General features: G+C 44.3%; 1 protein-coding gene across 1 annotated transcript in view; it reads right to left on the bottom strand.

Annotated features, from left to right (window-relative positions):
• Positions 1–20,820, bottom strand: part of LOC105279311 (amphoterin-induced protein 2) — a 192,692-nt gene extending 171,872 nt beyond the window's left edge. The window contains exon 1 of the mRNA XM_026969946.1: positions 20,080–20,820. The gene's annotated coding sequence lies outside the window, so the exon portion shown is untranslated. The remainder of the gene's footprint in view (positions 1–20,079) is intronic.
• Positions 20,821–21,208: the final 388 nt, after the last annotated feature.

Here is a 21,208-nt window from a genome sequence, read left to right on the forward strand (position 1 = left end):
CTCGCCTGGCGAGAGAGAGCGTATGCGTTTAAAAGTTCAAGTTCAGCTCGTGCGTACGGCGAACCGGAAATTCTGGTCTCACGATAGATTAAGAGTAACATAACAAGAGAACAAGTTTCAAGTAACGGAGCGAGTAGCGAGAAACCGCCAGTCCCTAGGTAGAGGCAACAATTACCGGATTCAGAGGGCGAAAACCGCATTTACGTTAATTCGAACCTTGCGCTTCACGTGATATATGGTGGATTATCGGAAACCTTTAACCTTTGGCCATGATTTACGCCGCGTTCGAGGAAGTTTCCGTCCGAAAGGCGTCCTCGGTGCTTCGTCGTCGAGAGTACGTTCGCACGTTCGCAGGCGATCTCCATGAATGAAACGTCGCGCAAAAGTGTATCAAATGCGACTGCTAATTATCTTAATAAATCCACGCAACGCCAACGAAGCGAATGACGAATAAACGTTGCCGGAACTGCGTCATATATCCAATCGCAATTACGGTGCGATTAGTGTATACTTTTCTCTTTATACCTTGCGGCGCTCTACTGGCTTAAGCTGCGCGCATAAGCGTATGAGATTCAAAAGATAATAAAATAATGATTAATGACTCGCCGTAGATGGCAAACTACGAAGCTTTAAATCCCGAGGAAACATCCCACTCACGCTGCTAAAAGATGCAAAGAGAGCTTAAAATTTACGGGCAAGCAGGCGGATGCAAAGTACTATATGAGAGGATACCACAGGCACTGATATCTTCGTAGGAAACAAAAATTCGGAAGTATATATCTGTAATTACAATTCCCGCTTTGTTTTCGTGATGAACAATGCGCGCAACCGCAACGGTGCAAAAATGCAACGAATTATTTTGCTTCGTTCTTTATTCATTAATATAAAACACTCGATAGAGGAACAGCGAACTTAATGCATGACGGTAATAATGATTCCATTTAATTGTAATACGAAAATTTAATTAAAATTGTTATAATAAACTTTGTTATTGAGAGGAAGAGAGAGAGAGAGAAAAGTAATATAGATGATTAAAAATCCAATCCCGAGTGTCTTAGTTTTTTATAATAAAAATGAAAGTCTGGCACATGGAAAATAGAATTAATAATAAACATAAATTGATTCACTCGATTTAATCGTATGTGAATTCAAGAGGTACAAATGGCGCTATCACGTGAAAAAGTATTCATCCACACCTTCGTCGATACGGTATACGTGTGTATACCTGTTGCGGTAGCTGCCGGCTGCGATAAATGTTCGTACAACGTTGGAGACCTTTGTAAACCGCCAATTATGATATATTTCTGTCGATCTGAGAGATTCTATGCCGTTTGTCACATAAAGTTCTTTACAGGGAAAATGAGTTCGCTTACCGAGTCAAAGTAATAACCGTTACAAATCCCGTCACGTGGTAGCACCAACATTTATTGCCGGACAAGTATCGTATTACTTTATAATTATACATATTTTTCGCCCTTCAGATTTTATCGCTTGTTACATAATAAAGTAAAAACGTGCAAATCACACGAAAATCGTGTACATATCACAATGTATCGGTGTGTTTAATCAAATTGATGTAATTAAAATCTTCAATAATATTGGGTGAAACATTGTAAATCGCGTATTAAACCAATAAACGCCAACATTATTTTATCCTGCACTTTAATAATACCCTTCTGTAATCCCTTCTGTATTCAAGAAGGCAACGGGCATTGCTGCGAAATCCTTCTCTCTGATTGCCAATGTTAAGCCGCGCGTATTACCAGAATATATTTTGAATTTGCGCGGATCGAGTCTGCACGTTCCGTATAACCGACGGACGTACGGCGATAACGTTTGATTTGACGCGAGATTTATCTAACATTTATCAAGCGATTACTTAAAATCGTCGCAAGTATTACCGGGGACTAGTGTCTAATAATTGAGAGTATTACGGGATTAGCGTGCAAGTTTCGACCGATGGCTTATAACTCGAGCGGCGCGGGCGCGAATTGACTGTAGACACTCACGCGGAGGGAAGGACGAACGGCAATCTACTGAGGCGAGATAATACCGGGAGTCGATTAGCACCGATTTTTGCATGCAGCTCGTTCTAGGGAAAATGGCGCAGCCGAAGGGAAGGAAACGGCGCTGTCTCATATCGCGCTCGAGAGACGGAGTTTCCGTGTCGAATAAGGATTGCAAAGTTCTTGAGGAATTGCCATTGCACGTGCCGATCCTCTCAGCTCGGGACGCACGCATACACGCACACATGCATGCACACACATAGATACACATACCACGCGCCGAGAACTCAAATTAAACCAGAATCGACAAGAGGAAATATAGGACGGCTCTCGTCTCTCCGCGCGCGAGAAGTACGTTAAGCCGACTTACTTACCGGAAATTACCCGAGAAAACGTAAAAATATCACGACGAGTTCGTGCATATGCATCCTGGCCACTTTTATAGTCTCCACTCTTTTCTCTGCACCGCCGTGAACGGCCTCTCACTCTTTTACAACGCATAACGATCCCTTGAAAACGTGGTTGGCGCAAATCCACGAGCACACGCCACTGTTATCGCGAAGTCGTAAAGACACAAGAAGACGCGATAGGAAAAATAATGTAAACTTCCGTATCACTTACCGGATGTTTCGAATATTTATGGTTCCCCGCAGATACAGAATAACATTTTATATTGCACCTTTATTTAAAAAATTAGATGTATAATTTTGAAACTGGTGATGATTTATTGGTCTTATTATATAATAATAATTTCGAGATGAATAAGTCCCATTACTCTTTACGAATTAAAATAAAAATTAAGTTGCATAATAATGAGAGATGTAAACTAAGTAGCAGGAGCGTGAATTAATTACTTCACTGTGGTTGTGATATTATGATAAATTACTCGCATTTGTGTCGTAATTATTTTAATTAAATACACCAAGCAAAAAGCATTTGAGGTTTATTTCATTATCACATGTTATTTTAAACTCGCCGTTATGAGACACTTTAATTACTGCAATTATTTTTTCGCATGTAAGTACTGCGTAAATGCACATTCGTTCTTTTTACACACCGTTTATGTAAATCATATGGCAAAGCGTGACTGTAATTTAAAAAAGTATTAAAATTTGCGAGCAAGTTGAAAATATGCGCAAGTAAGAAATTTGAAAATATCATAAAGCATAAAACTGTGCTGCATGCAAGACACATTTACAAAAGACCAATTTAGAACTTGAATAACAAATTCAAGAAATAGCAAGAAACTAACGAATAGTAAGAAATAGTACGAAGCTAATATAGAAATAGTACGAATTATGCAACTGTGCTTACAAAATAAAAATATCTATCTCCGTAACAATTATCGATTTCTCAAATAATTAATTATTTGAATAATATGTCAAACAGTTGCTGTGTAGACTTACACATTGAGGAGCAAGAATTAAGTATATCTTATTGTTAGAATAACGTTTATTTGTTTTAGCGAAAATAACATTGCAACATCTCCACGTAATAATCGAGCGCTATTTTCAGAGACGTTATTCTGATTTCACATTTGATCATCACATTTGATCTAGATTTACGGAGATCTGGCAAAATTCGATCAATAAAATAAAAATATCCTGAAATTATTCAACAGTGTCACATTCATTATATCAAAAAAATAGAAATTTCATTCATCAAGTTTACTTATTGTTAGTAGTATCTTAGCTACTAAAAATTCAACGCGCCACGTTATCATCTATCAACATTTTTTTATGAACAGAAATGCAACGGAAAAAATAGGGAAGCTAATAAAAGGCAATGTTTCCACTTCGTGCATACATTTACGAGCCAATTTTCATCTTCCGGAAATATCCGGCGCACGAGGTCACCTCATCAGAATGTCCTTCTTCTCTTTAATCGAAGCCGGCATCGGGGGAACGATATCATCTAACAGGATCGCACCGACGATGTAGAATACCGCAAATCGTACAATGGCAATGTGCAATGACCGACACATACACACTATATTCGCACATGCAAATTCCTCGGTCATTCGCAGCGTCTTATATCGGGGGGGTTGGGGAGACGGCGGTCGGAGGCAGCAGCTATTGTGCGAACGTGAGCCAACAACGCGAACCAATTCTGACAAGCATGAGTATTAACATGAACCGGCAGATCGCCACTGTCGGTTCATACGTGGTTCCCCATTCCGTGCAAGTAGTTTACGACCCCCAGGGAAATCCGTCATATTGGCATTCGAGTAACGGGCATTCGCAGTCGCATTGTACGACAACGATAGGGAGCTTTGCTACAATAGTCATTACGTGGCACAGTCGCAATAACGCATAAGACGCCACAATGCGAGGACGGGAACGAAGAAAGTAATTCGAGATCGCCGATCCAGGATACGAACTCGCCGGATTCGGCGTGAAATTTATCGCGCTTACACAGGATATCGTATGTCGCGCAAATAAATGAATATTTCAGGAGGAGGACGACTATTTGCGGACGAATGTTTTCCGTGAATATTGGATGAGGAAATTATGGAGGCAACGAAAACAGTTCGGCAAGTTTCTGGCTTGCAAACGACTCCGGTACGCCTCAGCGTCCCGTCCCAATCGATCGCGCACGAGCGGACAATCGTCAGCGATTCGTTATACAAATGACCCCTGCAAGCTCGCAACGGCACCCTGAACACCAGAGATTATCAACGAGAGGCGACATCGAGAGGCTACGCTCGTTCGGCTACGCACCATGTAAATTCCTGTCGCCGTGAATTATCGATACACCGTCCCGGACCGTCTCGTCTCGGGGAGGTCCCCGGAATAAATTGCGCGCGACGTTGTCCTCCACGATAAAACAACGTTTTATCCCGCAGCGAAGGATCGAGGAAGAGTCTGCGCGGTAACCGGTGTCTGTAAACGAGTTTATCATTACGCCGCGAAATTGTTATCGCCCGGATGTCAAGTTAGATTACGATTCGCTGGGGGTAATTGCCGCATCGGGTTTACAAAAAGAGCTTCGATCATGGAGGCAAAGGGAGACCGATCAAAAGCTTGACTCGCTAATCGCGTATTGTAACGGAAAGCAATCCGGTAGTAATTCCGAATCGGTAACACGAACCAATAAATACAGTAGACACACGCTATTAAATTTACTCGTAATACTCGTGACAATATCGAGTGATCAAATTGCGATAATCATCACACAATGGAACGGCGTTCGGCGGTTGCGGCGGTTTAAGGGTTAAATGGGCATTAGTTGCCCTAATTGAGTAATACTCCGTCCGTTAATTCCTACTAATATCTGGATCTTGCACAAGCAGCGCTACCCCAATGGTTTATCCTCATGGTTTCGGCGACTTTCATTCAAGCGGTCGAGCGAATTTCTCCCTCTCTCTCTCTCTCTCTCGCGCGCGCGCGCGGGCGGAACCGTTACTCGCGTTGATGGTGGATTCGCTTAAGGCTCCCTCGGAATCCTCGCCCCGTGCACTCCACCCACCCTCGTCGTAAATTTGCGCGAGCGGCCTCGCTCTCGCACGCGCTCTCGCGATTTTACATCGCTCCCAGGGAACGGTCGGCGCACATGACGCTCTTATGAGGCATGAATATTTTAATACGAGCTCATCTTTAGCGCTCGTCGACCGCTACGCTACGCCGATTCGCGCGGCCGGCAGCAACCCAGCGCGGACGCCGGTGCGTAATGCCGACCGATGCCGAATAGTGGATGGATGAAGCATAGCCAATCCGCTCCTCGATACCGCAATTAGATCATTATGTACAAACTCCCGTAATTGGACCGTATGTTTGCGCGTGCACGTTGCGCGCGCTTAATGAACCGAGTCGCGGGAAAATGGAGCAAACAGCTCGGAAAAAGTGGAGCCGTCGCGTCAGCGCGCCAGCGGAGAATAAAACAGGCAACACACTCGCGCGCGACGGAAAAATTCGCAGTTTTCTACCCTGGCCGTGCAATTCGGAGGGCACGTTCGTGAAATTCCGCATCGTACATCAACGTCGGCTTTTCGAGCGACTTCTCGGTCCGCCTGACCACTCGGTCCACGAGATCGAGAGATTAGACAGCGATAATGAACGCGGGCGAAAAGAAGAATTGTGTAAAAAGAATCGTGCGCAAACGTATCCATTTATTACCGTGAGCGCGAGGGTGATATCCGCGTGCACATCTCTTGATAAACATCATTTTGTAAAAGGAAGAGTTTTTACATGCACTAAATGCGGACCACGTGCACATTTGTTCGATTCCAGAACCGAAATGTAGAACTGAAAAATCAAGTTATCTTTATCACGTTCCTGCAATAACGGTGTTCACGTGTGCACGCGCGCGCGTTAAATAATATCGCATCGATAATGTACTTTGTGGCAGATATATTAATCAGTAATGGTAATACTAGAATATATCGCGCGATTCGTGAATGCGGTCTTTATTATGTCCGAGCGTAACTAGGCATACATATCGCTTGTAAAATCGTGTTCATCGAACAGCCGTGTTAAATTCATGAAAGGGATTTGCACCGGTCGGTTGGCGATGTATTATTCGCCAAGAAGTTCGATGATAAACGACAGAATTTTCTGTGTTTTAATATCCAATCTCATCGGCAAAGAACAGGGAAACGCGACGAAAAACACAACTCCGTCGTACGTACATATTAATGAATTCTCGATTCTCAGCCGTTCCTGTTCACGAGCAAGCCAGATCGACTAAATCCAAGCACCGCGATTTCGCGAAGCAATAATGAAGGGGAGCAAGCGCAAGTTTCTCTACTTCCGGCTGGTTGGCCGCGCCTCCTCGGCGAAGCGGAAAGAATATCAGCGCGTCGCGACGACGGCGCGCCGACATGGAAAATAATAATTGACTTAATAATCAAAACGCGAATTTTTTCGCAGTCTCTTTTCCTTCCCGTCCTCCTCTCGCTTCAACGTCGGCGTGTGCCAGGAAGAGCACTTTGACAGAAATGTGAGCAAGCATTACATAATGATTGTACGCCGGACGTACCTTTTTACTCATGTAATCCTCGAAAATTATCCTGAACCTCACGGGAGTTTAGCGCGCGTTTAACGCGCTCTTTGCGCGTTCAGGTCTGCCGACGTTGCGAAATTGCGGTGATCGTTAATCGCTTTTACGGTGTTTCCCTCACGCAGTAAGCAAACCTACTTCACATTCGAGCGCGTTCAATCGACCCGTGAAACGAAACGTAACGATAAGAAAGAAATTTATCGCCGGAAGGGTGCGTACGCTCGTACATCGACGCACCCTTTAACCCATTAACCTGAACATTCGGCCGCGAATGGTCCCGAATAGGCCCACAATCTTACGCACACCGTACTACGTACTCCCGCACGCAACATCACCTTGAATTTCAAGCGGATGCAACGATCGCAAAGTTGTGCGCGTTCTTGTGACTTCACGCATTTTAAGCGTTTATCGCAGAATGCATTTTTCGAAGGCAATCCGCACGTGTAACTCGCTTCAACTCGCGAATCATCTCTCGAAAAAAAGTATGTATCTAAAATGCACTGGAAACGCGGCGCGATTTGCCTTTGAGCGAGAGTTCGAGCAAGGGAATCCGCCTTGACGTGGGCAGACGGAGAAAATTGCGCGCGCGTGGCGCCGAACGCGACCTCGATTTTAATGTTACCTTACCGTTAATACGACTGTGCATCGTGAATAGGTATAAAGCCGGCTTTATATTGCCATCGCTTATCTTGGATATTAAAAATCAACGCGTGACTCACACGAAGCGATAACAACCAGAGAGAACGAAGAACTGTCCCTCTGTTTGCATCTGGATTGTGTGTATTGATGATACTCGGGATCGGAGATCCTGTTTCGAAACCTGAGATACTTTTGAGAGATTATGGAACCTGTTAAAAGTTCATGGAACCTTTACCACACGTAATATCTGTTTTCTAAAGCTAGTTTGGTTTGAAAATATATTCTTCAATTTCAGTTGAACTCGTCCGACAGCTCATCGATTTACTGTAAAGAATGAATCCGTTGGTCTACACGGACTTTTTAAATTATTGCTATTCTTACGCAACGTCTACCTCAGTGCACTGCTTAATGCCCGAGTAATTGAAGTTTTGCGACAAATTGCTGCGACGATGTATCATTCCCGACAGTCCTTGATAAAGAATGACGTAACACGCACTCATATGAATATACATATAACGCGTTTCCTTTCTTTCTATCTGTTTCTCTCAGATACACACACACACCTTCTCTTTCGCTGTCGGCAAAATGTCTACGCTCCAACTGTATCTCCATAAACGCACTCTTGTGAACGACGCAAAGCACGCGGCCTCCGTCTTTGACATTAAGAGCGGCGCAGAGTATGTATACGCAAGAAATGTCACTTTTTAGATATTGAATCGGTCGACTACACGCACGCGTTCACCGTTTCCCTCTTGCAGAAATATATTTACCTACGTAATAGCGCTCGCTCAGCTGTACCACATCTCTTCGCCCGGCTGTGTCTCGCGCGGTGCGGATGCATCTCCGCGCGCGATTTCCTAGTATTTTCGGCATTCCGCGCATTACGGGTTTGCGGAGCGTCGATGGGAATAATCTCGCGAATGTCAAATCGCGAAACGGAAGCAAATATCGACAGAATTATTTGCGACCAACTCGCGCGTCGTATTCGGGATTTCGAGCCGGCTCGCCGCGCCGGTACGCGCGGGCAACTATACATGCATCATCTTGCTCTGTACTTGGAGTCGCGAGTGACTTGCGAGATTCGTTTTTAATTGCGTTGCTACAACACAGATCGAGCGTTTCGATAAGCATTTATCGCGATAACTGCGCGTATAACGAACGGCAAAACGCAGATCAAAAATACGGACATCAATTCCGTAATGTTCACGTGTCGATTATTGAATCGTTCGCCAACAATTCTCACTAACGATCCGCAGCAATAATTTGCTTACAATTTACATATGTAGTTTCTAGTATCGTGTGTGATAATTTTCATTTCATGTAACTGTGCACGCGTGTGCGTGTGCGTATGTATTCTAATATCTCGGCGAATCGGCTGGGTCATTTTTCTTTTCTTTTCCAAAAAATTACACGCGCGCGCGCGCGGACGAGTCTTGATTGATTATATACCTATCTTTAATCTGCCTTTCCGCACACCCGAACATAGTGTCGGCGGCTATTTCATTACATGTTTCTCCACCCTTCTCCCCCTCAGGAAATGATGTCGATTTGCACGACGTTGATTAATGCCTATATGAAAAATGTAATTCGCGAAGTTCGCAGTCGATTCGAGCACGAGCTTGGCAAACATCGGGCTAGTCGATCACACTTGAACTTTGACTTTAATCTAACTTTCTTACTCGGGACTTCTCTCTCCTCCTCAACGTTTTAATCATTTTCATATTAGAAGCTGTCGAACTAACGGCCGATGTATTTTCCGATATTCAGATCCTGCCCCAAGTACAATCGAAGTGGTAGGTGAAGTTTCCCCCGATTTGTTTGCTTGAAGGGAGGGAGAAAGGAGAAAAAGCGGCCAGAGCGCCGACGAGATTGAATATTTAATTGGTCAAACACATCCCGAATTCGATCGCGGATGCCGCGAGAGAAATGTGTCAATGGAATATACGTTTCGCAAAATAGAAATTGCTCCTGGCGAAGACTGTCCTCGCGGATTGTATCATTTTTAACGGAACCACCGAGGATTTGTGCATCGCTGTGGTGCATCGCAATTGTCAGTATCCGATGATAAATGTCGCTATATAATTCGAATTGCGCACCCATTAATCCTCGTCAATCATATTCATATTCTTTAGAGTCCTATTTTCATGGCGCATCAAGGTACAAGCATTAACTTGTAAATAAATGGACATGGGTTTGCAAGCACGGTTCTATGCACGTATCGGAAGACTTATTTTCATGTTTAATTGATACAATTACGTGTCTCGTGCAAACAATGATGCATGTTGTAAGTTGAGAACGTTGTAGATTGAAAAATGAATCCAGAATTTACACATCTCTCCTGCATTCTGTGTCTTGCAATACAGGATGATGGTAATAAGATCTTGTTATTTACTAGGTATCGAGAACTGGGTATCTTACGTCAGAGACCAGTAGTCGGCGCGAAAAAAATGATAATTACGTATCAGATTACGCACAAGGACGCAAGGGAATGCATCATGCGATCCGAGAAGAGACCAGTCATATTATATTGTTCTACTCGCGATAATTGTTTTTTACATGGATTAAAGCGGCATTAAATAATTTCGAGATTATTTAACGCCGCTTTAATCCACGTAGTTAAATAAAATTGAAAAAAATTAAAGTGACGGCGATAAAGGCCAGATTCCAAAAAGCAAATTACACAACGATGTTCTCACCGAAATTAAAACTTTACTCGTGACGTTGCACAAACGACATGTGACTTGATCAAACACTCGGACTGTCCGTTTATGTCGTCCTCGCCACCCACGGTACGCACGCTAAGAACGTGTCGTATAAATAAGCAACGCGTTTACGTTAACTGCAGTTTTACGGACTCCCGCTAGGCACACAAGTTGATACCGCGCGAGGGAGCTCCATTTATTTTGACTTGTTGCGGGGACGTCGAGATGCCATCTCGCCAGCAGGAGCGATATAAATCTGACATTCGTCCACGATATCATTTTTAGTCCGCGCTTCTTATCGCGCGCAAATGTGACGCGTACATTAAGAAAATTACTTATACCCTCCATCCACTTTGAACAGGAGAGAGGCGGTGAAACGCTACGGGGCTGTTCCTTTGAGAAACTTTGTAGAGAGTTTCACGAGTGAACGACTAAAGCGAACGTTAAAGTATAGCTGTCATTGTTACGCGCCGTGACGACGCGACGATTGGGTTAACGAACGCATTCAATAAGGACGTGTTAACATTCGCACGTTTGCACTTTCAGCGGGTTTACGAAGAAAAGGTCTTTAGCAGCCCCGTCGAAACTGGAGCGTTTGACGGTGCATCGCGCAAGATCTGTTTCGAGATATGTAAGAAGCGTTAAATGTGCGGTACATTATCGCGTGACGCGTGCTCGACGCGTCGCACGACACAAAGAACACTTGTGCATATAATCCAGACTGTTGATACCGACCGACCGGCATTATAATGCCCTGAATCTCTTTCCTCCTCTCGTTTCCAATGTAATTACACCTACACGTTATACATGCACCTTCGCGCACGCGGCAGTCAAATATAATGAAAAATTTATTCAAACATTTTTCCAGCAGCTAAGAACAACGGCAGGGGCAGCGAGAGAAAGAGAGTTAAATTGCAATGTTTGGTCGCATCTACTATTTAATAGCGCGCCCGCAAAAATTCCATTAAACCCGATACCGCAGCGCGCCGGTATGATTAAGAAGGCTAATTTACTCTACGTATTTGTGTAACAATACACGCGTGCCACCCGCGTGTATAATCACAATAACAATTATGATAATCGAGGTAATTACGGTAATAGCACGAGACTCGCAACTCCATTAATTATATGTAACATAATCTCGCTACGATATCTACGAGGAAAAAGAATTTTTTCACTCATCTTCCGTGAATAATCTTCGCGAGCGTTTTTTATTGCGGGAACAGTGCAGCCGAAGTGCATAGTGATAAACGCGCACATTCAGGGAGATCATGGCTATACTAAATCCAACAACAATTACCGGCTTTGTCGCGTGGCCGCTAGGAGCCCTTGTTATCCGTCCACGATAGAGCGGCTCGATATTTCAAATGACGTTTTTTTCTGTCTCTCCTACCTCCGCCGAGCAAGCTGTAAAACTTCGGAGCGGTGATGCATCACTCGCAAAAGGACTATCGAATAGCAATGTGCGAACAAAGAGCGGTGAACAGACGCAAACCAACTTGTAAAACGTGGCAATATGCTCGATTAATCCGGACTCGGTTTTCAGACTGGCGTTATATTTTACCGTGCGTTCGTACAAGTAACTTCCATATCTGGCGTTAAACATCGGCCCCAGCAATTATCCGGGAAATTAAATTTTAAAACGAAATCCGTCCCGGATGCTAAAACGGAGCGGCAAGATCTGTCAGTCGTAGCTCTGACATTTGGATATTTCTTCAAGCTGAACTCCGATTTCCGACTGAAATCGGAATTTTCGTGGAATTTTCGTTATTACATTTTCAATTCTAAATTTATTAAAGACTGCATTCTTAATATCTAAGTTCTTTTTAGATATCGCGCACTACACAGAATATAATATGAAAAAGAGATGAAGAGGCATGCAGAAATATAAGGATGATCTTCAGCTCTGTAAAACGCGTTTCCCCTTCTCCGTTAGTATTAAGATATAGTGGCAATTTCTTCGAGATCAGACCATGGCTCAAGATGTGCCGCAACAGCAATAGCATAGTCGGGACGTCTCGTTAGATATCACTGTGCCGTTAAAGCTGCAAATACAACGAGAAGATACGCGAGTTAAATTAACTTCCGGCGTGATGTTTTTTCTTTGGTGGCCCGTCGTCGTCGGCCCTTATTTGAGAAACGTCCTCTGACGAATCTGAAGTAGTTCCAGCGCGACGAAGGATTATTATTCGAAGCACGACGGGGCCTCATAAGTCTTACATTACGCGCGCGCGACGTGGATTGTAAATCGCGCTGACAAGGCATAATGATTTCGACGTGATCGTATCAAAAATTCATAGTCATCCCGGCCGACATGTCGTCTCGTCCATTACGAGCGATCGATGCGGATTTAGAAAGCTCCAGAGCTCGATCCGTTCCTTCGCGGTCCATTCGGTCCATCCATCCGAGTGGCTGTACGTTCCCGCAAAAGAGGCACGAAGAGGAAGATAAGAGCGGGCGAACAGGGCAAACGGATAAAATAAAAAAGAAAAAGAAAAGAGGAAATAGGAGCGTCGGTTTCCCTTTTCACATGATCTGAAACGCGTATAACACACAAGAAGATATACCCCCGCGTCCATACCGTTTACGGATCTGAAAGCCCGAGACTCTTTTCCGCGTCGACTCTCGGACATTGCGCGCGCTCACAGACGCACGGGAAATCCTTTCTTTTGCCAACCGGCGAAAGAGTAAATCGAGGAAGAGTGCTCGCGACTCGCGAGTACGAAGTCGCACTGGAATGAGGAATTTGAGGGGTAGGGGGAGGGGAGAGTTGAAATAAGCACCGGATAAAGCGCCTTATCGTCATGATTGACGAGCGCGCGGCACGTCGACCGCGCCTCGTTACGACGCCCGGCGCCTCCGCGACGTCACTAATGATCCGAATGTATAAAGAGCGTTATGCACGAAATAATACATCCCTCACGCAGCGAGGGAGAGGAACGTCCCTCCATCCCCTCGTTCCTCCCGCGGGCTCCCGCGAGTGTTATCGGTCACGCAGATCTGCTTTGCGTGTCGCTCCTGTTTCCTACGAGTAGCGTCAACGTGGACGCCACGCACTCCGAGCGGACTTCAAATCAGATTACAATGTGCACTTTCCGCCGGCACGAGTGAAAACACCGCGCGTGTATGATGTAACGTCTGCGTAACGCGGAAGGGGACGGCAGGCTGAGCAAACAATAAGAGCTGCATCGCATCGACATTCAAGCCCAGCGCGCGCGCGCGAAGTAATTAATTTCTCGGAGGGAATCATCGATCCCGCGGTGAAAACATCCCTGAGACACGTTTATCACGCGCCCTTCGCTTCTTCCGCGTGTTCTCGTCAGTTGGGGTAATATCCGATGCACCTATATCGTGCATATGCGTCTATATCGCGTAATAAGCCTAGAGACTTAATCAGGGTAAGTGCCCTTTATGGAATGTGCATAATGTAGCGCTGTCTGTCAACGTAATACATAGTTATTTATGGCACAAGACTGTTCCTGTTTCGTCCTGCGCCGACACGTCGACCGTGAGGTCAATCTATTCCCGAAGTAGATGTTTTATATAGGGAGCCTGCAAAACCCAGGCCAATTATGTTCGGCTAATAATTTCCTTTATTCTTGTTTTGTGATATCTGTAATTTGATGCAGTTCCTGCAATTTAGCGAGTGTACTTTGCATTCGAGATGAGTATAACGCGGATGTATCTCTGCGCATTCTGATTTACACTCGTTGCATTCGTTCTCGGATTATAAATCGGATTACACCGTAGCATTATTTCTAAACAATTACACGTACAATTTACAGAGCAAGTCGATGTTAAACTTGCGCCGGTTTCTGCCCCGGACGTTACGTGCTACAACCGACGCTATTCTTTAAAAGATAAAATGTTCTCATGGCTAACGCAGCACTTTTAACAACGTTGCTTTTCAAATTGCGCTGAACCATGCTAGATTTGTGCTGACTGGAGCTGTACATAGTCTCATAGGTGAGCCGCGCGTAGCTTTTTCTAAAAACAATACGGAGAAAATTATTCCGTTCGAATATTTTTTCCCTAGTTTTACAAACTGGCATGTGGTGCATATACACAATCAACTTCAATATTCTTACTTTTGTGTTTTCAATGACAATCAATTATTATAAATTTTTGCGCTACACTATTTTGTTTAAACTGTTTATTTCAAACTCTTTCAAAGTTAACTCTGCGCAAATATTCATCACGCTCCTCGAAAATCGTTCTTTCTTTAAAAGGTAGTTGGAAATACCTCAAATTGCTTTCCATCAGCGGCAATTACCTGCACAATTTTCGACTTTTCAGTCGTACAAAATTTAACGTGTCAAATATTTTACCTTTCTAAAAAGCACACAATTATTTGACAAACCACTGCAACATTACAGTGTAACTAACTACAGCTCTTAAATATCATGTCGCTATTAACTATTCAACAGTTGACGCGACATTAAATGAAAAAAGATGTTTTCTTTGCGGCGATGGAAAAATCAATAGAAGATTCGAAATCAAGATTCTAATAGCAGTTACCACACACTATCTCTGCAAATATTTCATTAGCATATTTTATATTTCTATGTGCGCGTTAATGCACGTTAAAAACTTTAGTCGAACTTTTCGTCGCAAATGTTTCCTCCGAGTTCTGCAAAGAAAATACTAATTGGGATAAGTCTGGCACAAACATTTGCTCGAAATCTCTGCATATCTCTCTACAAATATGTATATGTATATATTAATGTTCATATTACCGCATATAGTAACATTAATTAATTACTGAGCCTTATCAGCCTTATTATTATTAGAGAATCATAATATCAAACACATTGTCTGTGATATACATGGTTTCACATATGCGACCAAAAATTTTGTGAATTCGCGCACTCGAGATCCTCGAAAGGAGATCGCGCTAACCCGACCAACTTACAATAGCACGAACTCCACACGGAGGGGAAAAAACGTCGGTTTCCGGATTTTCGCGAAAATGTTACGTTTGCCCGACGTTTCTATTTCTACACCGCGATTTTCAGGAAGGTGTGCACGTCGCCAACTGCGAGGTAATGAGTGCCACCCTCCTCGACGTTGACGTCGTCGTCGTCGTCGTCGGCACGCGGCGCGGGCAAACGGAAACTGCCGTCCCCGATCCCGCTGGAGATAACGTCACGACGATGACGAGAACCAGCTGACTCCGGAGAAACATTTTATCGGCGCGCGATGCGTCCCGATGCGCATACGGAATCATTAAAGTCACGCGCGCTCGCGCGTGGTTTCATGAATGGCTTTCAGAACTGTGCAATGAGTCAAGCCGTTCTCGAAGGAAGGCCGCTATTTTAGTGCGAATAACACAGACTGACGCGAAATAAAGCGTGACTAATGACTGCAGTCAGATTTAAGCGCGGATAGGGGAGCATGAACGACGTTCGACTTCAAAAATGCACAAGCCGCAACGAAGGAGGCCAAAATAGCGCCGCTAAAATAGCTAAAATGCAATTACAAAGGCGATCGATCAGAATCATCATTTTCTATTCACTTAATTGGTCTTTTTATTAATACCATTTTTCATTTCAATGCAGTTTTGCTAAACTTAAACCAAATAATTAAATTGAGACATGAGAGAACGAGATTTATATCTAACTTATTATTTATTTACCACACATTACCGACGCATATATAAAATTTATTTACCACACATTATTAAAAACGTCTAGTCTGTCTGAACGTGTATCTACGTAGAATCGAAAATAATATTTGTTCGCATATAATACGATCCGTCATCCGTAATCTCGTTATATCTAATACATGAAACCAAATTGTATTATGGATCTTTCATATATGTGCAGTGAGACTTTAGAATAATCTCTCAAACGAGCTTCATAAAATGTTATGTTGCTAAGTAAAGCGAAATATTATTAAATACCATTACTATCTGAATTATTGCGTTCTCCTTATATTCCCTTCCTTCACCTTGCACGAGTGCATACAGATTTTTTAAACTTTTTTTCATTTCTCAACGGTTCCAGTGTTGAACGCGTATTGTCGTCCTATTACACGCTCCCTCTATTTTATTCGTTCCGTTTTCTTCCGTCTTTTATGAATGCTTATTCTTTCCAGAAAACGCTCCCCACCTTTCTTTCTCCCTCTGCCTGTCGTTTTCTCTGTCACTTTTTCCTATCTCCTTCCACTTTTACTACATTTCAGTTTGAAACACGAGAATTTCTAAAAATTGTCGTAGTCAATGACGTTTTAAACTCCAAATTCCGTTGATTACTTCTTATTTATCCAATGAAATTTTAAAGAATGATGACAGACGTGGCGTCACGCCAGGAGATCTATCACGACACGATACATACGATCATGTATGACAACTGGTATGACGAGATCTCGACAGGCACGACAGCGTAGACTCGTGACTCGTTGCGTGATTCATACGAGGAGTGAGTAACTAACTCATACGAGAGCATGTCTTACGATGTGTCAAAAATCCGTCGCGACGGTCAGGAGCGAAAGAACATGGCACACGAGAACGGTTCGAGGGTTCAACGACATAATCGATTTATGGCCGAAATAGGCTGCCATGGGCTCCAAACGTGCCAATGAATATACGCGGTCAGATAGATCGATACGTGCTCTATTATATTTCGAGTATTAATATACGAATGATGATGTTAGGATAAAAATAACACGTATGAATATTATGATATCATGGTGAATGGATGGTTACGTGCCGGTATTTCTGGTTGGTATTTTTAACAGTAAAGGATATTACGCCACGGATAAACATATGAGAAGCACGAAAAGGGGATCGATACTGCTCGTTTGCGTTTCATTTCGCCGCGCGGAACAGCAGACGTCGTCTTTGATTACGTCGTAACAACGCGAGGAACAATTCGAGAAAGTATGCTTAACTAGCATGATATTTAGACTTGAAAAAGCGCGCTGCGAATATCGATTATCGAATATATTGAGACTATATTGAGAAAACGAAGCACTCTCATTAATGTGGCGTGGCTATATATTTCCATATCAATGTGGAATCTATAAACAAAAAAAAGGCGCATACATTCCCGCTCGGGGATACGATCGTTGGATATAAAAATATCAAACAGCGATTTCGAATTTTCAGCCATCGAAACAGTGTACGAAACGTTATTGAAACGGAAATGAGCGGTGCAGGTATGCTCGCTATTGAGTGACGAATAAATCATCACGCACTTAGAAGATCCGCTACGAAATACTTTATTGAAACATCACCTCGCGGGGAGTACGTGTTAGAAATTATTCTATAGGAAATTAATTAACTGACACGTCAATATTAGCTTTCCGCGTTTGCTATAGAATACTTTAATGAAAACAAGAAGCTATTATTTATCGAGCACATTTCTATCACGATTGCCAATAGTATCGCTAATAGGATCTGCTGCTTCCTGCAATAAATGTATACATTTCCGGTCAGCGTCCCACAACACATCCCGCAGTCGTTATTTTGATCGTGTTTGCCGAACGAAAGAGCTAGCATTTCTCGTTGCTAGATGGGAGGAGGGAAGGGGAGGAGGACACGGAATTGACTTTTCTCTCGTCGTATTCAGAGATCTTCTAAACTGCGAGATGAGATCTTATAATTAAATGCTCCACGTAATTGTCGACCCTTGCTCGGTACCCGGTGGCTCGATTGTCGTTTTAATAGAACGCTTCGGTTGTCTCGACTTTCAATGACGGAAGGAAGGAAGGAAGAGCCCGTACAAATAACTGCGTTTATAATATTGCAAAGCGGATCTTGTCCTCGAGGCGAAGTTCTCCTCGAACTTGATAATAACGTACACTCGAAATTGACAACGCACACCAATTACGCTGGCAAACTGGTTCGCAGCACTCTTGTCATCACGGAAAGCACCGGTAACGATGTTTATTTACGAAATGCTAAATTTCTTGCCAATTATTTGTGCATTTGAGCGATTCGTTGATACTCGATGGAAAACGCAACGCGGAAAAATTTTGGAGGAGCCCATTATCTTAAAAATAGAAGCCCGTTCATGAAGAGTTGCGTGCGATAAACAAGCACGGACAACGGAAATCGAAACGGATCTCTATTTCCGGTCTTTCCCCCCCCCCCTCTCTCTCTCTCTCTCTCATGCGAGCAAGGAGTTCGATATCTTATTTCATGCCAACCATAATAGATTGATTGCATCTGCAGAAGAATTGATATCTCGCGTCCGTAAATGTTGCTACGGACAACAGTCGACTTGCTGAAGATTGATATACGTATACGGAGTAAACACTGCAAGCGCGAGTGTTTTTCGCGGGACTTTTTTTACAGGAGGGATATTTATTTCCTCGATCCTGCTTCTCTATTATGCATCGCAGATCCCCATAGCTTTCAAAACACGCCATTTTTCGCAATTCTGTTTCGGATAAAATCATAAAAAATCGCCATCTCCCCAGTTTTTTCTCCCCTTCAGCTCGAGAGAGTGTGAGAGAGAGAGAGAGAGACACGCTGCGTTGTGTCCCTGCAATTTTTTCACGGCTATATATTTCGAGTCGGAGAGCTCGACGGAACGAATCTGGATGCAACAGGAATCTCAATTGAGTCAAAAATTCCCGCGCAACTTATTGAAGATTACGTGGTGGAAATCTTCTATCTCAGAAGACGTACGTTCGCTCCATCAGGATTCCTCGTGTGTCACACGTGTGAGAGCAGACCCCGGCGTCAATTACATCGTAAAGCAATTTCACGGTCGTGCGAGCGCATCAACGTAAATATCCGAAAAAGTCCAATGCTCATAACGCGAGACTCGAAAGACACACAGAGTTGTACTCCAAGGTTAAGTGTACCGTGTACACTTTAATCACTGCTCTCTCAACAACTGCGCGACGTACTATCAGTAAAAACGTTCAGTGGAAACTGCGCTCGGTGTTCGACGATTTAAAATACATACTTTTAAAATGCATTGAAGTACACACGTGTAACTTAGTGAGGATTATCATTACATGATAAGATTGTTATTAGATAATTACCGGAGATATTTCTCCGGTGATCAAATCACCGCAATTGGACTCTGTGCACTTGATTCAACGTATCCGAACGTATTTCTCGCGCGAACGTATTCCCATACCGAGTCACATTTTTCACGCGTACCCAATTAAATATTCCCATTTAACATATTACACATTACGCGTGTTTAAATGCCCGAATCTCCGTGTTTTACTGACAACAGGCATCGATAATTGCTCGATAATCACCGTGGCTTTTGAAACTTCGTCGAGCGTAAACGCTCGTGAGGCGCTACTACTTCCAGAACGATCCCCACGAATAACTCTGAATCCGAATCGCGTTCACCTACGAGCTGGTAGTTGGTACCGTCACGCGCCGCTCGGCGAACAATAACGACCCAGGACTCGCCGATGGAAGAGTCGAAGACAACGAGAGATCCCGCGAGACGTTCGTCGGACCAGATTCCATTCCGGGCGAGACCGCGTTACCCGAGCACGGAGGGAACTCGAGCGAGGAGTGCGAGCGTGAGCACCGCCTCGTGTGCCACGGAGAATTCAGGTAGGAACCCCGACTCTCCCGCTGTGTGCATCCCAACAGGAAAGGAACGTATTCGCGTGAGCGAGCACGCACGCACACACGCACACATGCATGTTTCGCTGCGAGCCATGTGCATGACAGGACGAAAGAATTATCCGGGAAAAGTATTCCCGGACAGGACTCCTCTGCGCGAGATAAAAAGAGAGATCGGTATTGTACTTACCGTGTGGAGAGAGAGAGAGCTGCCGTCCGGCACGTACCCGCAGGTATCCGTTGGTTAGGCACAGCGGCGGCAACTTCACGTCGTCCTTGCTTCGCGGACACCTTCAGCGCGCTCGTTGTCGCAGCTCCTCCGACTTGTTCCCGACTACTCGTTGTTCGTTATCCGCCTCTGGCATCACCACAGAGTACGCCGCACGCACAACCGCGACACACCGCGATACTCGGAAACTTCGGCGACGCCGACGGGGACCGGCAAACACTCTCGAGGACGAACTTACGCGCTCACCGGCTCGCGGTCGTTTGCTACGCGCGAACACTGTCACATCCTTCCGCGTAACCCGCGAACACACACAAGCCCGCGCGCCGCCGCCGCGCGCGCGTACAATAAGGACGCGCAAAAGGTCGCGGGAATTTGCGATCTCCTTTCGCACGAGGCGAAAGAGCGCGAACGCAACGTCGCCGCGCACAGGATGCTGCGCAGCGCGCGCAAAGAAACGCAAACTTCAGGCCGCTTCGGGATCCCTCGTCCCGGCCTCACGCAATTGCACGATCTCTCGCGTGAATTCTCCTCGCACTCGTACCCGTGTTGCCTCTCTACTCGCGTGACTCTCGTCGCCGAGGAGAGTTACGGCGAAAAACAGAGAGAAAGAGAGAGAGAGAATTCAGAGGAAAGGCGACGCGACGCAACACGATACGATACAACCCACGCGCGCTGCTGACTGCGGCAGACTAAACGCTGGCGCCGCAGCCGAGACGCGATCGGCGCACCTCTAGCGGCCGATACCCGAAACGATGACGGGTCTGTCCAGTGCCGGTCTTCGCGCTTCGACTCGCATCAAGGTAGATTTTAAAATAGTAAAATAGATTTTACAAAAAACGGTTGAAATAATGTGAATGACAAAAGCACTGAAAAATTGTTGGAATATATTCGACGGGAAGAGAGAAAATGTTGGAAATTCGCTTCGCCGAGCATCGGAACAAGTAATTAATTAATTAAAATTTTAATTTTCTTGATAACTTTTAATTGTTTTTGAAACAATAACGAGAACGACCCTGCGAACGACGGAGCGCATATGCGCAACAAATTATTCATATCGATTGATGCTCAAATGCAAAACCAATATTTATTG

This window comes from Ooceraea biroi, chromosome 5 (genome assembly GCF_003672135.1).
Source record: "Ooceraea biroi isolate clonal line C1 chromosome 5, Obir_v5.4, whole genome shotgun sequence".
NCBI lineage: Eukaryota > Metazoa > Arthropoda > Insecta > Hymenoptera > Formicidae > Ooceraea > Ooceraea biroi.